This window comes from Pleurodeles waltl, chromosome 2_2 (genome assembly GCF_031143425.1).
Source record: "Pleurodeles waltl isolate 20211129_DDA chromosome 2_2, aPleWal1.hap1.20221129, whole genome shotgun sequence".
NCBI classification, from domain to species: Eukaryota; Metazoa; Chordata; class Amphibia; order Caudata; family Salamandridae; genus Pleurodeles; species Pleurodeles waltl.
The window spans coordinates 605,214,253-605,237,629 of NC_090439.1; the positions used below are offsets into that span (position 1 = coordinate 605,214,253).

Genomic DNA, 23,377 nt, shown 5'->3' on the forward strand with positions numbered 1-23,377 from the left:
ACCCTTCCAAGCAGCACTACCCTCTTTCGATTCCCAGATCATTTCCAAAGCAAAAGGTGCTGAGGGCAAGGAACGGGTAATAAATAGCCGGATAGAGGGTTATCTGCAGAATGTGGGTCCCTTGCTCACTGTACCACTGGATTCAAGCTAGCCTGGCTGATGAAAGGTGATACCCTTTAAGCGGTCCCAGGATGCTTGTTTCCGGTCCTGGGAGGACCTGGCCAGGCAGTTCAGGCTGGACTGTTCCCATGGGGAACAGGTTCAAGACTGATTTGCATATGGCTGGGTCCAAACTGGGGTGGCATGGTGAGCAAAAGAACAATAGATTAAACTCAGATCTGTGACTGGGGGTGATTGTTTGAAAAGTTTCAGCACTCCGTCCATCATCCTTTTGTGTTGCTAAGGTCATCTGCAGAACACCAGCAATATCCAGAATTGGCCACCATACCTGCACCACTTTGAACAAACAGTGCAAGGTCAGATTACCACCCAGCAGAATAGCAATGGGTAACTACAGACGTATCTGCTATTTACTGTGGCTAGACCCAATGAGCTCAAAGAACCATCTAAACTTGCACTTCCAGCTGAACAGTTAAAGGAGGTGGGGCAGGCTAGATGCAACTCAGTACCTATTCGCCAGTCTCCAACATCCTATAGGTCATTCAGTACTCAGCGTCACTCAGATCCCTACATCTCTCCAGCATTAAGAAAGTATTCACTGACGACAGACTCAATCAGATGGGATCACAGCAGGGCACCAGGAAGTTGGCAAAATAGCAGAAAATACGAGGTCTTCGCCATATCCAGGTTCTGGGCATGCTGGGCGGACTTCTCATAATCAGGCAGTAGGGGGGCAAGCAGGTGAAGGCTCTTCAGCTACAGAGTCTATGCTTCTCCAGATCCTTACTGAACTTAAGGCTTTAAAGCTATCACAAGAGGAGGCAAATCGTAAGACCAAAACTCAACTCAGCCTCATAAATAATAACATACAGCAGTTAAGCACTCGTGTTAAAAAAGTCGAACGACGAGTATCAGACCTGGAGGATGGTGAATCACAGACGGAAACATCAGTTGCCAGATACCAAGCTGAATTAACCGACCTTCAGATTTGAGTCGATGATGCAGAGAATTGCTCCCACTTCTCTAATTTGAGGTTCACTGGGATACCAGAAGGAAGAGAGTCGGTCAGATGTTATTAAATTAGTTACAGATCTGATTAAACAGCATGTTTTAATAGAGCCTGCAGACAGCAAGATGGATCTTAGAATTACACGTGCTCACCGAGTCCCAGCAGTTCAGTCCATAGGTGCAAAATATCCACAGACGATAGTGGTCAACTTTGGTGACTATCATATTAAAGAAAAAAATCTTTAATTGGCCATCAAAGCTAGGACTTTTGTAACTCCAGGAGATTATTCATTGAAAATTTTCTCTGACATGTTTGCACTAGCGGCGCATAGATGCCAGGAACTGAAAGAGCTGATCCTGGTTTTTCAGAAACTGGGGGCACCAGCTTGCCTCGTCCAGCTATCAAAACTGAAAGTTTTGTATAAAGGACGGGCTAATATATTTCATACAGAGGAAGCGGCAAAAACCTTTCTGAATTCCATACGGAGTTCAGAGGGGAGGGGATTGTAAAAATATTGCCTGCTAGTATGGGAGTGTGAGGCTAAGAGAAATCAGTCAGAAAAATGTTTGTAGCTTGCTGAGCGTCCGAAAGGGCAAAGACTAAGATGCCTCCAGGCTGTTTCGGCATCAACGGTTCTATGTCAAGGCACCGTAGTAGGGGTAAAGTGGTGGGGAAGTACAAGGGATTAGTAGAGTTAAGGCAAGATCACTGGGTGGAGTCAAGGTAGGGGAGTCCTCTGAGAGTCCTTAGAGTCCCTAGATGGGAGGGCCTCAAGCTCAGAGCACCCAAGGAGGGAAGGATGGGATGGCAGGGTTGGATTCAGGGGCTGCACATGGGCAGGACTAAAAGATTGAGAAAATTCAGGTTTTCCCGCAAAGTAGCAGACACTAGGTATGGCTGAGTAAAAGGGTTACTTTCAAACTAATTAAAAGATATGGTGAAACTTAAGATTATTTCCTGCAATGCAAATTGTATTTTAAATAGACAGAAATATAAGGCAATGTTACAATGGTTGATATTATTAAATCCCGAAGTTATTTATTTTCAGGAAACCCATCTAAAAAGGAATAGCCCCAAAATATATATTCCAAAACAGTACGCAGTAGCTTTATTCACTTCATCTGGGTTGGCAGTGAGAGGGATGGCAATATACTTGAGCAACAGAGTTGAATGGACTATAAAAGAGGTCATTAGAGATCCCAAGGGGATGTGGATCTGGCTCAAAGTTAGACAATTAAAAGTTCAAAACAATTTGGTCAATTACTATGGGCCAATCATGGATGAGGTAGAGCTCCTAGTGCAACTCTATGATAGAGCAATGAGTTCCATGGGTCCCTTATTGAAAGGGATTTCAGTTATGTTCAAGATATTAGATTAGATACCTCTAATCGGACGAAAAGACAACTAAAACCTGAAACTAAGAGAATCTGGAATATAATAAAAAGTGATTTTCAGGTAGTGGACCCTTGGCAAGAAGAATACCCAGCAGCCACTCAATATACTTGCTTTTCACACCGTTATAACACTGCCTCACGGATAGACTTTTTTCTAATATCTCATATACTGAAGGGGGTTGATTCGCATATATGGGCTAACACTTTTTGTGACCATTCAGTGGTCATGGCAGCGATAGAACTAGATGCAGCTAGTGGAACACTTTTCCCACCTACCTGTGCCAGACCAAAGACTTTCTTACGTTCAGGAAACTCCTTAAGACCTGGCTGTTCGAGCAGTATTAGCACCTTCCCCCCCACCTCCTTCCCCCTCCCCTCCTCAACGCCTTGAGACCCTCACGGGTGAGTACTGTGCTTTACAAATCCCTGATTGATTGATTGATTGATTGAGCTAGCAAAGAGAGATCCAAATGGCAATTCGATAGATCCTTACTTAGTAATCAGCAGTGGGTCTTAGATATGAGAAATTTCATACACAAGTTCTTAAAGCGCTACCTGAATTCTGCTCCTCTGTTCAATGTCTGGGAGGCATTTAAAGCCACAGCTAGAGGTCAAATTATCTCATTCAAAGTAGCGCAGACTCGACAGCGAGAGATTGAAATAAATAAACTTCAGATGGCAATAGACAAGGCGACAGATGATTATATGAAAGCAGGGGGGCAAGAAGCGTCAAGGTGCGATCTTAATCAAACAAAAGTAAAGTTAAAAGATTTTTTTTACTCTTGAGGAAGTAACTACCTTGAGGGCCTACCAGAAGCATGTTTATGAAGAAAGTCTGCAAATAGGTAAATACTTGGCTTGGGCCACTCAAATAAAACATGAAAAGCAGACACTACATCAAATTCAGGATCCCAAGACAAGTACAATTGTTACTCATGAGAAGGATATTGCTCGGGTATTTATGTCACATTACTCTAGATTTACGAGATTGATTATGCAGTTTCACTTACACAGTTAGGCCAGTATTATAAGCCAATTACGCTACCAAAAATGCCATTAAATGTTCAAAATGAGATAGCGCAGAAGATTATGCCCTCTGAGATTAAGGGAGCTGTCCAGAAAATGCCAAGTGCAAAAGCTTGTGGCAGAGATGGATTCCCAATAGAATTCTACAAAACCTTTTCTGAAGACCTAGTACAGTTTCTAACAAAATTATATAATGCAATACTCAAGGGTGTAAAAATACCTCTAACTTTTAAAGAGTCAACGATGGTCAGTTTTCTGAAAAAGATACAAATCCACTGAAACCAGATGCATACCACCCGCCGAATGCAGATCATAAAATCTTAACAAAGGTCTGGGCCATCAGGATCACACCAGTTGCACAACTATTAATACATACAGACAAAAACGGTGTTGTAGCCAGCAGACTGATGTCATCCAACACAAATTTCCTAATACAGGCAATCCTTGTGGTAAGGATATTGTTAGATGAAGAGAAAGCTTTCAACGTAGTAAACTGGGAAGCCTTGTTACATAGTCTGACCAAATTCGGTTTTCCCCCGCAATTAATGTCAATGATAAGACAGCTGTATCAGGGTGCTTTGCCAGAATTGTTATCAACTCAAAGGTCATAGGCACAATTCAGATTGAACGAGGCACCAGACAGGGGTGTCCTCTCTTTCCTATACTCTTTGCCTTTTTTATTGAACATTTGGCCCATATAATACGTAGCTCCAACGAAATTATGTTGCCTTTAGCAGCAATGCTAAAAATTAAGCTCTTCGCTGAGGACGTCATTTTATATTTAAAACCAGAGATTGACAACGTACTAAGAGTGCGCGATAAAATTAACGGGTTTATGCAAATAGGGGGCTACAAGATTATCAAAAGCAAAACAGAGGTCCTCCTATTTAACGCAGCAATAGAGAATCTTTCTCTTGTCTTGCAACAGCTAGCTAACTCGTCCGAACCCATCAGGTATTTGGGAAACTATGTCACGAAGCATTATGCGCAGTTGTTTAACCTCAACTATGCTAGGATGCTTGCAAAAGTAAAAACACTTTTGGCAAGATAGATGGTTCTCCTGTTGACTCTGATAGGGAGATCCTCCCTAATTAAAAGTTCAGTTCTTCTGCTTTTTCTTTTTTTATTCAATAATGTACCAATAAGAATAAATAGCTCTTATTTTCAAGAAACTGGATTCCATGATACAAAGTTCTATTTGGAGGAAAAAAGCCCCAAGATTCATACAGCTCAATAAAAAAACAAAGGGGCATGGCACTCCCTAATTTTCCAAGTTTATTACCAGGCTGCATTTCAGGATATATTTTCACGATACTTGGACAATAGAGAAACCCTGGAAATATTTTTGGTCAATAGGATGTTCGTACAATCAGCAATAAGTCTCCCAGCATTCATCAAAACCACTAAACTTCCCAAAAAAAACTGCTACAAATATATTAGCAATCTTAGTAAAAGAGCAGAGATTTTAAGTAAAACACATCAAATACCATCAGGCTACATTTCTCTACAATTACAGGAGTGTAAATACTTTGGACTACACCTTCAAGAAACAGTGATAACTCGATGGAATACCAAAGGGTTTAAAAAGGGGATTTTTTTTCCTAATAGGAAGATATATCACGAAACTAGGATGGAGAACATGGCAACCAGACTCTTTTGGAGTGTTTTTCAGATCTCACAATTTCTTAGTGCTAATTTACCTAGGGCAAGTACCCATGTACACCCGATATGGAGGGCTCTAATCAGGAGTAAAGAACCCGGTACAGGGAACTGGTACAGATTGCTAGTTGATCAATCCACCTCTGAAATAATTATCGCCTTTATGGATAAAATCTGCAGAACAACACAATGTGAAATATCTAACGAAGATTGGAGAATTATTTTGAAAGCAGGGTACACATCATTGAGGGCAGCTAACTATAAGAGAATGTCTTTTCTTTCCAGATGGATGGCTTATTTCACTGAGACGATATACAAAATGTTCCCATCAATTCCCGATCAATGCTTTTGCTGCCATCAGGAGGGGGAGGGGACCTGGGCCATATTTTTCTAGACTTTTTCTAGACTCTCCCAAATTAACTATTTTTTGGTTGGAAATAAAGAAGGTAATAAATCACAGATCTAACGCAAGGATTGAGCTAGAACCAAGTCTACTTTTGTTTGGTGTATCTGAGAAAACGCGCTAGCTAGTTAATATCAACAATATTTTATTGTTTTTGCAGTAGCTCGATCATTAATACTCCGGTTTTGGCCGACTCCAACGATTCCTACAATGCAGAACTGGTGGAATAAAATGTTAAAAACCAAGAAATATGAGGAAGCATGCTCAAAACGCATCGGAAGTATAAAATGGTTTACAGCTACATGGCAGCATTTAGTGGAATAGTAAGCCAAGTAAAAGGGAAGTCTGGAGGCGTAGTAAAGATCTGTTTGTTAATAATGTATTAACATTATACAAAATGATTGAAACTTGGATGTGTTTGTATATCGGGAAGTGATTAAGGGATATTTTTTAATGCATTGCTAATTCTATAATCAAGGCGAACCTAGTAAATATTACAGACTAATATAATCAATTCACCAATACGAAGGGATTAGAGGAGGGCATTGCGGTCACCAGCTGAAGGATGGGTGAAATGATCATTATTGCTTAATGCTACATGGGTATAGTTTCTGTTGTATTTTTTGTATATCGATACCTGAATTGAAAATAATGAATATAAAAAAAAAAAAAAAACACCTACAATCAATCAGAAATACTTCCTCAGATGTTATATGTTTACCATGCCGTTCTATGCATTTAAACCCTAACTAACATGTTATCCCCAGCCAGACCACAAGATCAGTTCCAATTTAAATTAAGTACTGTAAACCAAAAAAGTGAATACCACCATCTCATAAAACCAACCCATGTGTGAACTAGATGCTAAGTAACCGATGTGCACTGAAACACCATCCCAATACACACCAAATGTTGGCCGAAAAAGTCTGAAGTGAACCATGTACATAAGTGACGTCCACCCTAAAAGTCAACTTATAAGAACAAATTATAGTACATTCATACCCAAACAAAAACAAACATGAATATATCAAAAAGAAAATTATTTTTGCCTGGAGAAAACAGTGTGTACATTACGTGCCAGAAAACTATAATGGACAATGTTGTTGTTAAGATACACCAGTCATCGGGTGCTCCCCGGTGTTCTTGACAACAACTATATTAAGCAGAACCGAATGCAGCCGAAGCTCTTAAATACCCAAGAGATTGACTGAAACCTCATGACTCTGAAATTGCACGGTGCACTTCATAAAAATAAAGATACTACAGCCCTACAATGAATGGAATTAGCAACATCAATATGGAGTGGTGAAATAAACATTAGCTTCAACTTAAATACCTCGATAAAAGAATTACCCTAAATTTCCAACATGTTGTGCTAATGCAAACTACGGAGATGTCATTTGCAATTGCTTATAAAACATTAAGAGAATAGCACTTAGAATAACATATAAGCATAACCAACTTTTAACAAGTGAACTCATTCTATATAAATCCCTGATAAAAACACCATGCATTCCCAAGAGTAAAACATGAAATAAACATGCAATAAAACATTGTCATGACTATCGGTGGCTCCGCTTGAATTATAATTAATTTTATACCATTATTGAGGTGTGCAAACTGTCCAGAAAAATACACAATGATGAAGTAAGTGATAAAATGCTACTGCAGCCTGTGTGTACAGTTTTAGAATGCCATGTCTACCCGGCAAAATGAACCTTTTGCCAGGCCAGACCCTTCATTTTGTATCCATTAAGTCACCCCTTAGGAGTCAAAAGGTAGGGTGCATTATATTTAGAAAGCAGGGCATGTGTACTTACGTTTCACATTTCCTGGCACTGAAAAACCTATAAAGTAAGTTTTCACTGTTGTAAGACCTATCTCTCCGATTGATTAACACCTGGTTACCTTAGTACATTTATTGAGCGCTAAAGTCTTCAATGGTGAAGCCTTATTATAAGTTCTGAAAATTTCTTTTTTAGAAAGTTGGCATTGATTTTTCCAAATCACATGTGCCTTTCTCTCTGCGTCCTGGGTCACAGGGCTGTGAATGACTATGAAGTTGGGGTTTGTGTATTGCTTCCAGACACTGAGATAAAGGGGGCTCAAGTGTGGACAGGATGGACCACCTTGGCATGATGGCAGGGGAGGGGCTGTACCCAGCCTCACTTACACTTTATAGGGCTATGCCTACAGCTCATTCAGAGGAACCTGATATCTGACTTGCCCTGCCTTTTGCCACCCAAGAATGTTTGCAGCCTGACCCAGGAATTTCCCCACAAAAAGGCTGACACCAGGTTCAAAAAGAGGACCTTGAGGACCGCTCATCAGAACACTTCTGAACCTGGGGAGCATTCAAAAGAAGGACTGACCTGCTGCTGGAAGGACTGCCTTACTGACTGAAGAAGGAAGTTTGGACCTTCTTGCCTGGATCCCAAGCTATCCAGAGTGACTTCAAGGGTCAGTTGACTACCTTCTCTGTGAGCTACAGGGACAGAACAAGCTTCCAGAGGCCTCCCTACAACTGTGAAGCTGACCAGCTGCAACTGAACCTGCTGGCTCCTGGCTGGACCTGGCTGAGCTAATCTACTGGCCTCTGCTGGAGTGAATCCTGATCCTCAAGAGATGTCACCCAGGTCCTGGACCCTTGGTTTACATCACTGAGAGATCCTTCTCAAGGAAAAGGTGAAGATCCTGACATTTGGGCTTTCAACAACCACAAGCAGGGTTGCTATTGCTAAAACTTTGCTGCCAGTGAAGACCAGCAATGTGAGCTCTGGTAAGACCTCCTCTTCGTGCTGCAAATAGCCGTCCATGAAATCTAGCAATGCAAGACCTGCACCTTATGTCACAGCAACAACTGCCTACGGTGGCCGTCAATGTGAAGCTCCAGCAACGAAGAGATCTTTGCACTACAGCAATGACTGACTTTGTTGTTCGATCTGCTTTACATGCCAGGAGCCTCCTCCTACTCATGCCCTCCTCCTATGCATATGGAAATCTTCATGCCAGACTTGAGAAAATAACTCTCCTATGGGACTAACCTGGTCCCAGTAGTCAACCCGCACTCCATCGTGGTTTGCCTGAACTTGTGAATTTCCCCTGGCCTAGTGCGACGAGAAGACGACGAGTGGCACTTTGTGCTTTTAGGTGCTATTTTCACTATAAACTTTCAAACTGAAGTTTTCCGGTTTTACTGTTTATTTTTTTTGTCATTCTGGCATACTTTTATTTATTAAAATGTACTCTATTTTTCTAAATTGTTTTGGGTTTTTCTTGTGTTGCGTTTTCACCTTATAGCTTTTCGTGTGCTGCATTAATACTTTACATATTTTCTAAGTTAAGCCTGACTGCTTTTGTGCCATGCTACCAGCGTGTTAAGCACAGGGTAATTTATTGACTTCTGTGGTTCACCCTGACAAGGACTGTTGGTGTTGCCTGATGGGGGGCTTCCACCCCCCCTCCTCAGCCAGTAACCCAATTTCTTACACTGCAGAAACACATTTGTTAAAACATGTTAACATGTGTTTTCTTGGCTTATGCTACCTGGGGCTCAATTAGGTCTACATCCCATCTTGTTCAAGATGGATGTCTCCTCATGCTTGTGCTTTTTAAATAATTTTCCTGCATCTAGTCAAACAAAACATGTTTTGTTTATTTCTGAATTACAGTGCTCTCAAAGAAGGCTCACCAGCATGGGTTCATTAAAGCAACATTTTCCAAGGATCATCAGCTTGAACGCAGTATTACATTCATTCACAATGATTCACAGTTGTTTATGTAACTAGTTTGTTCTGACACTTCCAGATGACATTATGTTGGAGGGGCTAAATCAATATTAATGAAGTGTGTTAGTGCTTAGGTGGTAGAGATATGATGATTTTAAAATCCTTAAGCTGATTTGTTTCAAATTTTATTCCCTTGCTCAAACCAGGATGATTATGCACTTTTCACACTCTTTTCTGGAGAATTTTCCAATATAAACCCTTGCATTTGGGAGTAAGCCATTATTCTTAATGGGTTCTAATAGGGACGCTGTTGAATGTTACTGATTTGTTGCACAATTGGGATTGAGTATCTCTATGATTTTGCCGCTTTTCAGTATAATTCTGAACTGATGACCTTTATGATCATTGATTTCTATGTAGCCCAGCAGAATATGCATTCAGTTATCTTGTATTGTAAAGTTTGATTTTTTAATAAAAAACATTTATGGATCTCACACTAGAAATAACTTACTCAGTCAGTCTTTTCTTTATTTTGTATTGTACTTTATTTTTATATCTTAATTTGTACCTTATCTTGGGACATGTTGCCTCTTGAAATTGTATCCCACCCCCCGTGGGTGTGCTTTGCGGTGTAAGATTTAGGTGTACAGCATGCACACATATGTAACTACTTCCCTGATGAGTACAATTAGGCTGCTAGTAGATGATAATATGTATGAAGTAGTAGGATCTGGAATCAGTCCAAAGATGGAACAGCTACTACTTTCTGAGTGCTGCATCACAATTGTCTTCAAATATCTACTCACTCATTTCCCATCCTGTTAGAAAAAGGGTATTTGGTGGGAAGTCAGGTTACCCCCCTGTCCAAGAAAGGACACTCACTCTAGTCAGGGTAAAGGAGAATCACCCTCAGTTAACCCCCCCTTAACCCCCTCAGTAGCTTGGCACGAGCAGGCAGGCTTAACTTCAGAAGCAAGGTGTAAAGTATTTGTACCAACACACACAGTAACTCAGTAAAAACATTACATAATGACACACCAAAGGTTTATAACATTAGATAATATTTATCTAAACAAAACAAGACCAAAATGACAAAAATCCAACATACACAAGTCAAGTTATGAATTTAAAAAGCAAAAAAGTCCTAAATCCTTTAGAGAACAGTGAGAACATTGTTAGCGTACAAAAGTACCTGAGTAGTGTCAAAATAAAGCAGCACAGACGAGTGTGCCTCGGAAAAGGACAGCGATACGTCATTTTATCACTCGCAAGCGAGAGGTTGCATTGTTCCTCCTCTGGTCGGGTCGGTGTGCATCGTTTCTTCTCTCCCGCAAGAGAGCGATGCATCGATCCGGATGGGCACCTCGAGTCCAGGCAGGCTTTGAGTAGATTTTCCACGCCAAGCGATGTTGCGTCGAAATCCGGTCACACGGTGTCAAGAAACCGCTCTGTGTGGGGGCTTGCGTCGTTAACAGCAGCCGCTACAGGTGTTGCGTGTCAGTTCCACAGACACGTTGTGTCGATCTCCCAGACACGATGAAGGTGGAGCGTTGATTTTAGCCGCGAGGTCGACGGCGTGTCATTTTTCAACTGCAAAGCGGGTGATGCGTTGAAAGTTTCCCTGCACATCGCTCTTTTTGTGAATTTCTGTACTTTATACACCAACTGCACCTTTCAAGGGCCCAGAGACAGGTTAGGGCACCACTTGGCAGGCAGGACTCTCAGCAGAAAGCCCAAGTGATGGCAGAGAGAAGACTTTGTTGTCCCTGAGACTTCAACAACAGGAGGCATGGTCAGTTCCAGCCCTTAGAGATTTTTCTCCAGTGGGATGTCACACAAAAGTCAGGATTTGGCCTCTCTCAGGCAGAAGCAGCTACTGCAGACCAACCCAGCAAAGCACAGTCACAGGCAAAGGGGCAGTACTCTTCCTCCAGCTTCTTCAGCTCTTCTCCTGGGTAGAGGTTCCTCTTGGTTCCAGAACTAATCTGTTTTTCAGGGCTTTTGCATGTTCTTCTTATACCCCTTTCTGCCTTTGAAGTAGGTCTCTGTTGTTTTCAAGATCCTGCTCTGCCCAGGCCAGGCCCCAGACACAAACCAGGGGGTTGCAGACTGCATTGTGTGAGGACAGGCACCGCTCTTTCAGGGGTAAGTGACCCCTGCTCCCCTCCCCTCAGCCCATATGGCCCATCAGGATATGCAGGCTACACCCCAGCTCCCTTTGTGGTACTGTATAGAGGAGAGGTGCAAACAGCCCAACTGTCAAACTGATCCAGACAGGAAATCCACAAACAAGCAGAGTCACAGAATGGTTTAAGCAAGAAAATACCTACTTTCTAAAAGTGGAATTTTCAAACACACAAAGTCTAAAAACCAACTTCACTAGAAGATGTATTTTTAAATTGGTAGTTCAGAGACCCTAAACTCCACATGTCTATCTGCTCCCAAAGGTGATCTGTGTTTTAATAATATTTAAAGGCAGCCCCCATATTAACCTATGAGAGAGATAGGCCTTGCAACAATGAAAACCGAAATTGACAGTATTTCACTGTCAGGACATGTAAAACACATAAGTACATCTCCCACCTTTAACATATACTGCACCCTGCCCATGGGGCTACCTAGGGCCTACCTTAGGGGTGTCTCACATGCATAGAAAGGGAAGGTTTAGGCCTGGCAAGTGGGTACACTTCTCAGGTAGAATTGGCAGTTTAAAACTGCATTCACAGACACTGCAGAGGCAAGTCTGAACCATGTTTGCAGGGCTACTAATGTGGGTGGCACAACCAGTGCTGCAGGCCCACTAGTAGCATTTGATTTACAGGCCCTGGCACCTCTAGTGCACTTTACTAGTGACTGACTAGTAAATCAAATATGCCAATCATGGTTAAGCCAATGTACACATATAATTTAAACAGGGAACACTTACACTTTAGCACTGTTCAGCAGTGGTAAAGTGTCCAGAGCAAACAAAACAGAAAAAACAGAATCCAGCACACTGTAACAACCTGGGAAGTAGAGGCAGAAAGTTGGGGGAGACCATGCCAATGAAGTCTAACACTTCCTTTTAAGCATGTATGCGATCAATCAGTAAATCAATCAGTTTTTATAAAGCACAACTACTCACCCGTGAGGGTCTCATGGCGCTGGTTGTGGTTCTGTTCCTCATTCGAAGAGCCAGTTCTTGAGATTCTTCCTGAAGATAGTGAGTGATAGGATCTGTCTGAGGTGCGTGGGCAGGTTTTTCCAGCTTTTTGCTGCGAGGTAGGCGCAGTAGCGTTTTGGATGAGTTGTAGTTTTTTGGTGTTCTTTGCTGTGGTGCAGGCGTAAAGTGCATTGCCGTAGTCAAACTTGCTTGTGGCTAAGTCGTGGGTGACTACCTTGCGGCAGTCATTAGGGATATATGTAAAGATTTCGCTGTGTTGGCGGAGAGTGTGCCAGCAGTAGGAGGTGACTGAATTTACCTGTCGGGTCATCGAGAGGGAAGAGTTGAGGATGATTCATAGGTTTAGGACATGGTCAGTTGGGGTAGATGGGCCTCTGGGCAATGTGGTCCACCAGGAGTCATCCAGGGCTGAAGTGGAGTTTCCGAAGATGATGAGCTCGGTCTTGTCTGAGTTGAGCCTGTGGCAGCTCTCCCTCATCCAAGCGGCGATGGCTTCCATTCCGGTGTGAAAGTTCCTCTTATCTTTGTCCGGGACTTCGTGAGAGATATGATGAGTTGTGCGTCATGTGCATATGACACAATGTTCATTCCGTGGCATCTGACGATGGCTGCAAGCAAGGCCATGTAGATGTTGAAGAGTGTTGGGCTCAAGGGGATCTCTGGGGGACTCCACAGCTGACCTCTGTTGGTTTGGATATGAAGGGTGGGAGCCTGACTCTCTGTGTTCTTCTGATGAGGAAAGAGCAAACCCATTGCAAGGCTTTTCCACAGATTCCTGCGTCTTGGAGTCTGGTGCATATAGTGCTGTGGGAGTCCATGCCGAAGGCTGCTGAGAGGTCTATTTATTACTTTTCCTTTTACCTCTTTCAGACCATAGTTATGAGATGCCGTAGTGGAGCTTGCTTGTGACTAAGGTGTGGGTGACTATCTTGCGGCAGTCATCAGCGATATATTTAAAGATTTTGCAGAGTTGGCGGAGGGTGTGCCAGCAGGAAGAGGTGACTGTCTGGGGAGACCATGCCAATGAAGTCTAACACTTCCTTTTAAGCATATATGCGATCAATCAGTAAATCAATCAGTTTTTATAAAGCACAACTACTCACCCGTGAGGGTCTCACGGCGCTGGTGGTGGTCTGTTCCTCATTCGAAGAGCCAGGTGTTGAGATTCTTCCTGAAGATAGTGAGTGATAGGATCTGTCTGAGGTGCGTGGGCAGGTTTTTCCAGCTTTTTGCTGCGAGGTAGGTGCAGTATCGTTTTGGGTGAGTTGGAGTTTTTTGGTGTTCTTTGCTGTGGTGCGGACGTAGAGTGCATTGCCGTAGTCAAGCTTGCTTGTGGCTAAGGCATGGGTGACTATCTTGCAGCAGTCATCAGGGATATATTTAAAGATTTTGCAGAGTTGGCGGAGGGTGTGCCAGCAGGAAGAGGAGACTGCGTTTACCTTTCATATGACACGATGTTCATTCCGTGGCCTCTGATAATGGCTAAAAGCAGGGCCATGTAGATGTTGAAGAGTGTTAGGCTCAGGGAGGATCCCTGAGGGACTCACAACTGACTTCTGTTGGTTTGGATATGAAGGGTGGGAGCCTGACTCTCTGTGTTCTCCTGGTGAGGAAAGAGTGAACCCATTGCAGGGCTTTTCTGTGGATTCCTGCATAGTGGAGTCTAGTGCACAGGGTGCTGTGCGAGACCGTGTCAAAGGCTGCTGAGAGGTCTATTTATTATGTTTCCTTTTACCTCTTTCAGACCATAGCTATGAGATATATCCATCTCTTGCATCTTACTTATTTTATTTGGACCATCACAACTGGATGATATGTTCTCTTGAAAAAGCTTAGATTTAACTGATTATTGATGTCAGTATGGATATATATGTGCTTCATCAAATTTGATTGAGCTCCCAAATACTTATTCATGGCATTCAGAATACAGATTCTACACTTTAGTTGTTTATATCCTCGCAATTGTTTTCAATTTATAAAAAAACGAATATTTGGCATCAAGGTACAATAAAACATTACAGTCGCTTAATTTAAACTGCCTCTTTCATGTTTGTGAATAGTTTTTTCCATTAGTATCACACTATGAGACATATACATCTCAGTTGTGTCATAAATGATTCCAATGTAATTATAAATTATTATAAATTAACAATTGTATTCCATTGTATGGCATTGGCAATAGTGTATGGTGTATTAGTTAACAATTGGTATTTTTGATGAATCATCTATTGTTCTGATAAGGTTTTGTTTTCGAAGGACAAGAGTATAGATCTAAAAAATCACAACGTAAATAATAATAGTGCTTGAAGTTTGTAGCAGGTGTTATGCTAAAGACTTCTTCCAATCCAGATAAAGGGTTGCCTTAATACAAATTGTGATTGTTTGTATGCTTGCTTGCATCATTAAAATTTAGTCAGTGTTGTCTTGTATGTAGTTATATTTTATGTATGTATGTATATTTTATAAGACAGTAGCATCCTCTGATACTGTGTAATGTTAAACTGTGTGCAGCCTTGAGAAAGTGGGAAAGTGCTCCTAGAAAACCTTTGTTGGCTGTCTCCAATTTAAGCAATTGGACTACACATTTTAACCTTGCAGGCAAAAGTATTTAGATCCAGATCATGTACATACCATGTTACGGGACCTCCTGAATTTATTTTTCAGTACCTTTTTGACACATTGAATTGAAGCATACTTGAATGTGAGGCAACAAAGACTGTACAGTTATTTGGTAATCCATTAGCCCATACTGACAGTAAGGTTAACATGGTGCAGTGTATTGTGAAATCCTTTATTTCATCATAGTTACATACAGTCCAGCCAAGCGTGAGTGATCTCTATTCAGTAGTGTACCTCTTCAGAGATCTCCCCTATCTTACAACACACAGACATGGATATAGATACATAATGCCCCCACACACATGTATACACAGATCTATGTACATAAACAGACACTTCAGAGACAGACACATACACACACACTTACAAACACATGTATTCACACATATACAAATATACAGACACATTTGGACACGCAATGACACACACAAAGATACTCTCAGACAAGCGGTATCTGTCTATTAAAACCCATCTCTCCTCATATGTGCTCTACTCTGGTGCAGGTTGCAACACCCAGAGAACGACAGTCAGTGATGATAATGCCCTCATTCTACAGATAATTTACTACTTTCATAAATCCACTATATTAACAGTCCTTGCTGAAGTTGGAAGATCAATCAGACCAACCTGGTACAGGAGAAAGGAATAAGGGATGAGAGCAACCTAGATATTGGCACAAGCATGAAATAAAAACCTGAACTTCTTACTCACACAGACGCACTCTTGGTGAATTGTCGTTTGTTACTTGTTTCTATTGACAGGAACTCTCATGAACTGCAAGAAATACTTCATGGACTTCACTTCGTTGCTCCTCATACCACACACCTTACACTATGTAAACCCAACGTATGACCCACTTTTGCCCTTCCACGCAGAGAAGGCAGACTACTCCCTTACTAAAGTGTGAATTGGTCAACAGTTGCATCATAAGCATTCTATCTAGAGCTTTTTATATTACAGATGATCATAATATTTTTTACTAGACATTGTTGATGTAGCAATTGTACGCAAGTTGAAATCTATATCTGCCAAGTTTTATAAATATTTGTTTTCAACGTGATGCTTCTTGCCAATAAAAATAAATTGCAAAAAATGGATTGAGGCTGCAAATACACTCTTCCGAAGACCATTAATACATTTGGTAAAGAGTTCTGAAAGAGGCACTTGAGAATGGTAAAGCTAATAGGTCTCCCATTAATGTGCTGACATATCGAACAACATTTGTTTGTCAAAGCTTGTTACTTTTCTTATTCATAATTCATCTTCTACAGCAGCAATCCCTCACTGTAGCTGAGTGACATAAATGATGTCATTTCTAAAAAACCAATGCAATTTTAATAGAGCTAAATCAAAGAATTAAGTTGCAGTGAAACATCTACATACTGAAAGGTTTTAGGGAGCAGGGGATGTGCTCATTACTGATCCAAGTTACCTCTGGAGACAAATGCAAAAAGACAATTATTGGGGCTAGAGGCGGTCGAGTTATGATTTTTTTATTCATAAAATCAATGTGTGCTTATGGTGAACCTCTGGGTAAAAGATGGTTTAATACAACTGATAGCGCGTCAGAACATTAATAAGTAAACTTACAAGGAGACACGCCTAGGCCAATGAACCTTTTGACCACGTTCGGAGACTTCCCAGTACGAGGTATCTTTCTGGCATCACAAATCAGTATTTTAATAACTCGATCAATAGTCACAGTAGCTAATCAATAACATTTAATATGAGTCAATAAAGTGAATACACCATGACCTTTCAGTCATGAATAACCACACCAAGTTAGTTAAGAGCTAAGATATTTATTTTCCCTATTAGTTACAATCTAAAGTCATTTCCGATAATCTCATTAGCAATCAATCTCATTAGTAACTCTTCAAACCTGTAATTAGAACACACTTAATCAATTCATAAAGAACATTTAGTCAGCATTTTCACATCATTAATAAGAAGCAGCTTAGGAAAGTCACAGTAATACACTTGATTCAAAAAGCAAGAACTCAGTCATTTGTCTATTTGCGTCTGATATTAGTGAACACCTTAAATAACCTCGAATTAGCATCAGCATGTTGGGCTTCATGCAGAACAATTTAGCAAACACAATTTGGAAAATATCTAACCATGGCCTCTATCAAAAGAGCAGTTGGTACCTAGAAACAAAAGGCAAACAGACAATTGCAATTAGCATCAGGTAGTTACCTCTCCAATGAATCAGCAATCAGCATCAGTCTTCGTCCTCAGGACATCAGTCAATTCGGCATCAGCAAAGACAGGATGGGTGAAGTTTCAGTATGGCACAGCTAAGAATAAGGCTCTTCCCTCGTATGGAGGAGAAGTAAGTATCAGGTAAGGATTCAATAGAGGATGGTTAAGGTATCAGAAGAATAAACAGCAAAGTCTCAAAGATTAATAGCAAAGAGTATAAATCGTTAGAATGTCCAGTAATGGCCGATTTCTCTTCGGGTCACGCTGTTATATCAAAGACTGCGAACTAGCCCTTAATTCCCCAATGGACCAATTTTGGTGCATCATTATCTCTGTCCAATAATTCTCCACGCACCTTACTAGAATTTTCCACGAAACACAGTTCTCATGCAGTTGATTGGCCCATGTTATTGACGTCTTCATCAGGTAGAATTTCAGGTAAGAAAAGTTACACTTTACGCTCCAGTCAGTAGTCCCATTGTCTTCTCCTAGTCTAGGCAGCCTTTCACCTGTTACGAATTACACTGTTGCATTCGTCAAAAATGTCTCCTTGAACAAGTCGGGTCCCATGAGAAAGAATTTACTACGGCTACCCACACATATCTCTAGCTTCTGGAAAAGTACAGCTTTGTGTCCTTCAGAAAGATAGCACATTGCACGTTAGAAAAACACAGTTTAATATGAGACCAGGCAGCTAGGCCCAGACCCTTGCTAACTAAGGCCTAGTGGTTAATTTAGCAAAACCCCAATACATGACTTTAATCATAATATGCTAATACAAATCCATACGTTAGTACATTATTAATTCATCATTAATAAGTTCCATTAGTCTTCGTATACATTGATGGCCACTCCCCGTGGGCACATTTCAAACGTGTGTATTATCTTCTACGTTAACACATTTTCTATGCAGCTTCATTACAGAATATATTGCAAACTTTTCATGTTAATATTAATTTTAAAAGACACTCTCCAACACAACCAAACAAAATCATAATGCACTAATGCAGCACCAGACGAGAGCAGCAGGAAAAAGAACAGAACATATCACCAGCACAGCAAAAAGTCACACATTAATTTGCATAAATGTTCTTGTCACACATTAAAACATCCGGAATCCTGTTTTCCTAATACCGTGGTAAAATGTGATCAAAACAAGCACTACCTTAATATCACCAGTTAAACTGTGTTGTGATCTGCCCCTGTGTGTTTAATATTGTGGCGAAATGGAAGCCTAGAGGTCACAGTTTAACAGCAAGACAGTTGGTATACTCATTGCAGGTTGTAAACTAACAGAGTAAGAAAATATTTCTATAAACTTTACAAAAAAAAAATAATTTAATACCAGGAATCCCTGACAGGTTTTCGAGCAACGCAAGAAAAAAGCTCTGGTGAGCAATATAGGAAAGATATGTTAAGATTTAACTCGTCATGTGTGGTAAGAACTATACATCTTCTGATGAGGCCTGTTAAACACAGAGGTTAAAATTTAGACAGTCAAAACTTGAAATTAGTCACAGAGGTTTCTGAACTGAAATACAGACAAAGACAAAGCATTTTAAACACTGTAAAGACATGGAAACTGGCAACAAAACGTTTTTTTTTATTTTAGGCAGGGAAATTACAACTTTCCAAAAGTGTCATTTTCAAAATAGTAATATAAAAATGACTTGACCATTAAGTTGGACTTTAAATCAGCATCTGAATGAGTCCTTGAACCATTTTTCTAGCCCCAAACTGAATTTGGCATTTATTTAAGTTAATAATTTTAACAAGCGTGAGCCTATGGGAGAACCAGCTTTGTCAAAATGAAAAATGACTTTGGGGGGTTCCCACTGCAAGGACATGTAAAACATAAAGGGGCATATTTAAGTGCCCTTAGCGCCATTCGTGCCGGTGGCGCTATGCCTGCGCCGTATTTACAAGGTGGCGTTAAGCCACTTTTTGTGGCTTAACATCGCCTTGTAAATACGGTGCCCTCACATGCAGCACTTTATGTGGAAAGGGCGTGCAATGGGTGTTGCTGTGGGCATTCCACAGCACCACCCATTGCATTTTGATGGTGCCTTTCATAAACCTGAGGCACAGCCATAATCTATTGTCACCCCAGGGGTGGGGTTAGCGTGGCATAACGAGGAGAAATGTATCAATTTCTCCTCGTTTTTTGCTCTTTCTATGGGTGTGTGCTGAATTTTGCAGAACACATAGAAAGAGCAAACTGCCATTTAAGATTGTTTTTGTGCAGGAAGGTGTTCCTTATTAAACAAAAACAATCTCCCTCTCAACACAGATATCCTTTCACTAAAGTGCAAGGGTGGCTGCAGTGGCGCACTGCAGCAAATTTAGCACCAGCACAGGGGGAAACACAGGGGTGCCCTGTATTCTAGAAAATACAGCACATCCCTGCGTTTTGAAAATTACGGTGAACGGTCATGCCAAACATTTATGTTTTAAATCTGGCCATAAATAAACATGTCATTCTTTTGTACATACCAGCACTCTGTGCTTATGGACATTTAGGGCCTACGTTAGGGGTATAGGTAGTAAACAGAAAAGATTAGGTCTGAAATGATAGTTAAAAACTGCACAAACTAGCTTCAGGGGCATGCCGGAAGATATGCTTGTCCGTGCTACTTTAGTGGGTGGCATAGTGAGTAGAAGTAGCAGCATTTAATTTACAGGCTCAGGGTAGTTGTAGTACCACATACTAGGGAGTTATAAGTAAATTGATCATGCCAATTAGGAATACACACACTTTACCAATTAGTTTAAAAGGAAGAGCAAAAATACTTATGCACTGGTTAGCAGGGGTAAAGTGCACAGAGTCTAATGCTCAACAAAAATGGATTCACCATCAGTAGCAAAATTTGGAGGTGACCCTGCAGAAAGTGCAAATTTCTAACAGTTTGCAAGGGAAATTCTGTTTGTTTGTTGACTATATTTTGCATTCCTGCTCTTCTTTAGGAAAGAAATTATATTTTTGTGGGTGACTGCTGCATAATAATTATTTGTCTTTTACACTTTTTTGACAGCTTGGAGAGAAGAGAACCACAACCCCTGTAAGTAACTGTTGAACTTTCATTGATTGTGATCGATCACACTGTTTTGGCTTTTAAACAAATCAGTCATCTAATCACTATGCATGTTTTTAAAATATTTAATTCCCCAAGGGTTTTAATCTATTTTCTTTTTTTAAGCCAATTAAAAATTACATGTTCTCCATTCTGCCGGTGAAAACATATTGAAATGTATTTGGGACAAGTACTCCCATGACTTAAAAATATGCGTAAATGGTGTGTAATCATTGATTTCTGCAAATAGCCCCCATTCCCAGGCAAAAACGCATAAAGTGCCCCAGGAAATGTTTGAATGATTGAAGGCAATGATGAGCACGCAGGCAGTTATTCAAGACTAGCTTTAGCCCACCTCCAACCACTGAAAGTGTTAACTGCTAAGGATGACAAGCAAATTTACCTTCCGCTAGTCAGCTATGTATGAGACAAAGATGTTCATTTAAAGATTGGTGTACTAAAATATAAGTAAACAGACAATATTTTAGTGATCAGGACTTAATTTTGAAAATCTTTTACAGATGTGAGTTTCACTTTGGCGTGCAAAACTGAATGTGCAAAACATGTCATGTATGATGACAAATGTCATCTGCGTCCATTTGAAACGTGAGGGTAACTTCCCAAAGTTCCTGTGCAGTGAAAACACATGGCCTCGGAGAATCTTTCTAAGCTTATGACCTCCACTTCTTAATCTAATGGGATTACGATCTCCTACCATGCAAACCCCTACCAAGTGTTTCCATTTTTCAAGGTTTCTCAAAGTGTGAATTCCAATTTCTCTCTCTATACTTTCAGTGTCTCAGATGCCTTTTTGCCATATTTTCTGACTGTCTGAAAGTTTACTTTCTTATACTCCTGAACTACCCCCTCTCAATGCTTTGCAATAGCAACCATGTTGTAAGTAGTATTATGGAAATCACATAAATAAATGGGTAAATAAAAACTAACCAATGGCATGAATGTTTACTTAACTGAAATAAGGTCAAAAGTGTGCAAAATTCAGTAGCCCCAGAACAAGGCCAAGGAAAGGACAGTTGAGATTGTTTGGAACACTCACAATGCCAAACCTTGTATGGGTATTCTCATGCAGTCCCATCTGCATTTTTGACCCTAAAAGTGTATTTATTGTTACTAAAGAAATTTATTAGATTACTGCGCAGAGGAAGAAAGAGGCTTAACCCCATGCTTTAAGAGTATATAGCCAAAAGAATTTCTTCAGATGGAAATAGAGAATTATTATTTTACTCTAATGCATAGTGAAGTTTGATTTGAACAGAAGTAGAGAAAAACTGGCATCTCTTGAGAAGCCATATGGAGTACGTATTGAATTTGAAAGAAGTCACTGAACAGATAAACACTCATTATATACTTTGGCAATGAGGAAAATCGATTAATACCTGGAAAGTGATGTTGATAAAAGATGCCAGGGTTACTTGCCCATACCTTTAGAGTCTATTAGAAAGACTGGAAAGTAGTCTGTTTCCCCGCGAATGAGGTGATTACATGCTCCGTGAGGCTGAACTAAAAGTACGCCTTAGGTATGTTACCTCATTTGGAAAACTCCAACATAAGTTTTCACCACAACGCCCCACCTTCTACACAAGTCACCAGACACAACAGCATATCTCAACATCCTCATTTCTATTACCATACTTCCTCTTGTCACCTCCACCAAAGGCCAAAGGCACAACACACCCCAAAACCAGGCAGATCCAAAAACCCTGTGCCCCTCCACCTATACCCTTACTACAAGACAGGAAGAAAAAAACACAACAACTAAAATACCTACTTTTTTCAATGCAAGGTCTTTGAACAATATTTGTTTTAACTTCTTAGACGTACTCTCAGTAACAACACCAGACCCCACCTTCATTATAGAAACATGGCTCAACAAAGACTCTGTGCCCGCATGTAACAAAGCTATTTCTCCTCATTTTAAAATCATTTAAAAAAATTGTATTGTCAAACCTGTAGGAGATGTGGATGTCAGCCATAAAAAACACTATAAATAACAATCATTAAAAACCTCACCATGGATGGCTGTGAATCCTTGATGATAAGATGTCAATCCACTCCAACTATTATTTATTTCGTCTTCTTATTATATGGAATGCCAGGCAGCAATGACAACTTTAAAGATGTCCTACTTGATACAGTATCAAATACTCATCTGGACCACTCAAACGTATACATTCTAAGAGACCTAGACATATGGTTGGACATAAAGAATCTTATCACGACTAAAGATATCAGAATCAACTTTGAAGCATTCATCCTACAGCAAATAATTTCTGGCCCAGGTTACTAATCAGGACACATGTTAAAAGTCATATTTGCACATGTAGGATGAGCCTTAGTAAAAGACAACTTCCTGGTTAGCTGGAGAGACCACATGATCACCTTTGGGATCTAGACACCTACCAATAGCAACACTTCCAAGACAGCAAGAAACAACAACAGCAACAAAACCTAGTAGATGCAATGGAAAAAACTTGATATCCATAACTCATCACCCACCTTTACTGCAAAGGAAATGGACAAGATGAGGAGATGAAAAAGACAAAAGCAGAAAGCAATGGCACTGTAACAGAACCACAAAAAGACACCATGACTCCATATACATAACTGAGGTAGGCTGTCCTTCTAAAGAACTCCATAACATTGTAACAAAATCCAACAATACTTACTGCCGAAACATAGAAACATCATGATCACAAGACTTCTGTGACAAAGTCGCCAATGAATTCTTCTTAAAACTTATAAAGATTGAAAATAATCTGAAGGAGAATGCAGCCAACACTCAGAAACATATAACATACCTATCAACGCATCAATGCATGCCATCATCACCCTTTCACAAAAAACATCCTTGGTATTCTCATTACAGCCAGACCATCAGGTTCGCCTTCAGACACAGCTCCGTCAAAAATCTTCAAAGATATCCTTTGCTCAGTTTGTGAGGGGAAGGCAGCCAAATGCC

At 40.5% G+C, this 23,377-nt stretch overlaps 1 protein-coding gene across 2 annotated transcripts in view; it reads left to right on the forward strand.

Moving 5' to 3' along the window:
• Nucleotides 1–23,377, forward strand: part of SNTG1 (syntrophin gamma 1) — a 3,232,656-nt gene that overhangs the window by 360,646 nt on the left and 2,848,633 nt on the right. For both annotated transcript variants that reach the window (XM_069218895.1, XM_069218893.1), the window contains exon 2: nt 20,359–20,385. The gene's annotated coding sequence lies outside the window, so the exon portion shown is untranslated. The remainder of the gene's footprint in view (nt 1–20,358; nt 20,386–23,377) is intronic.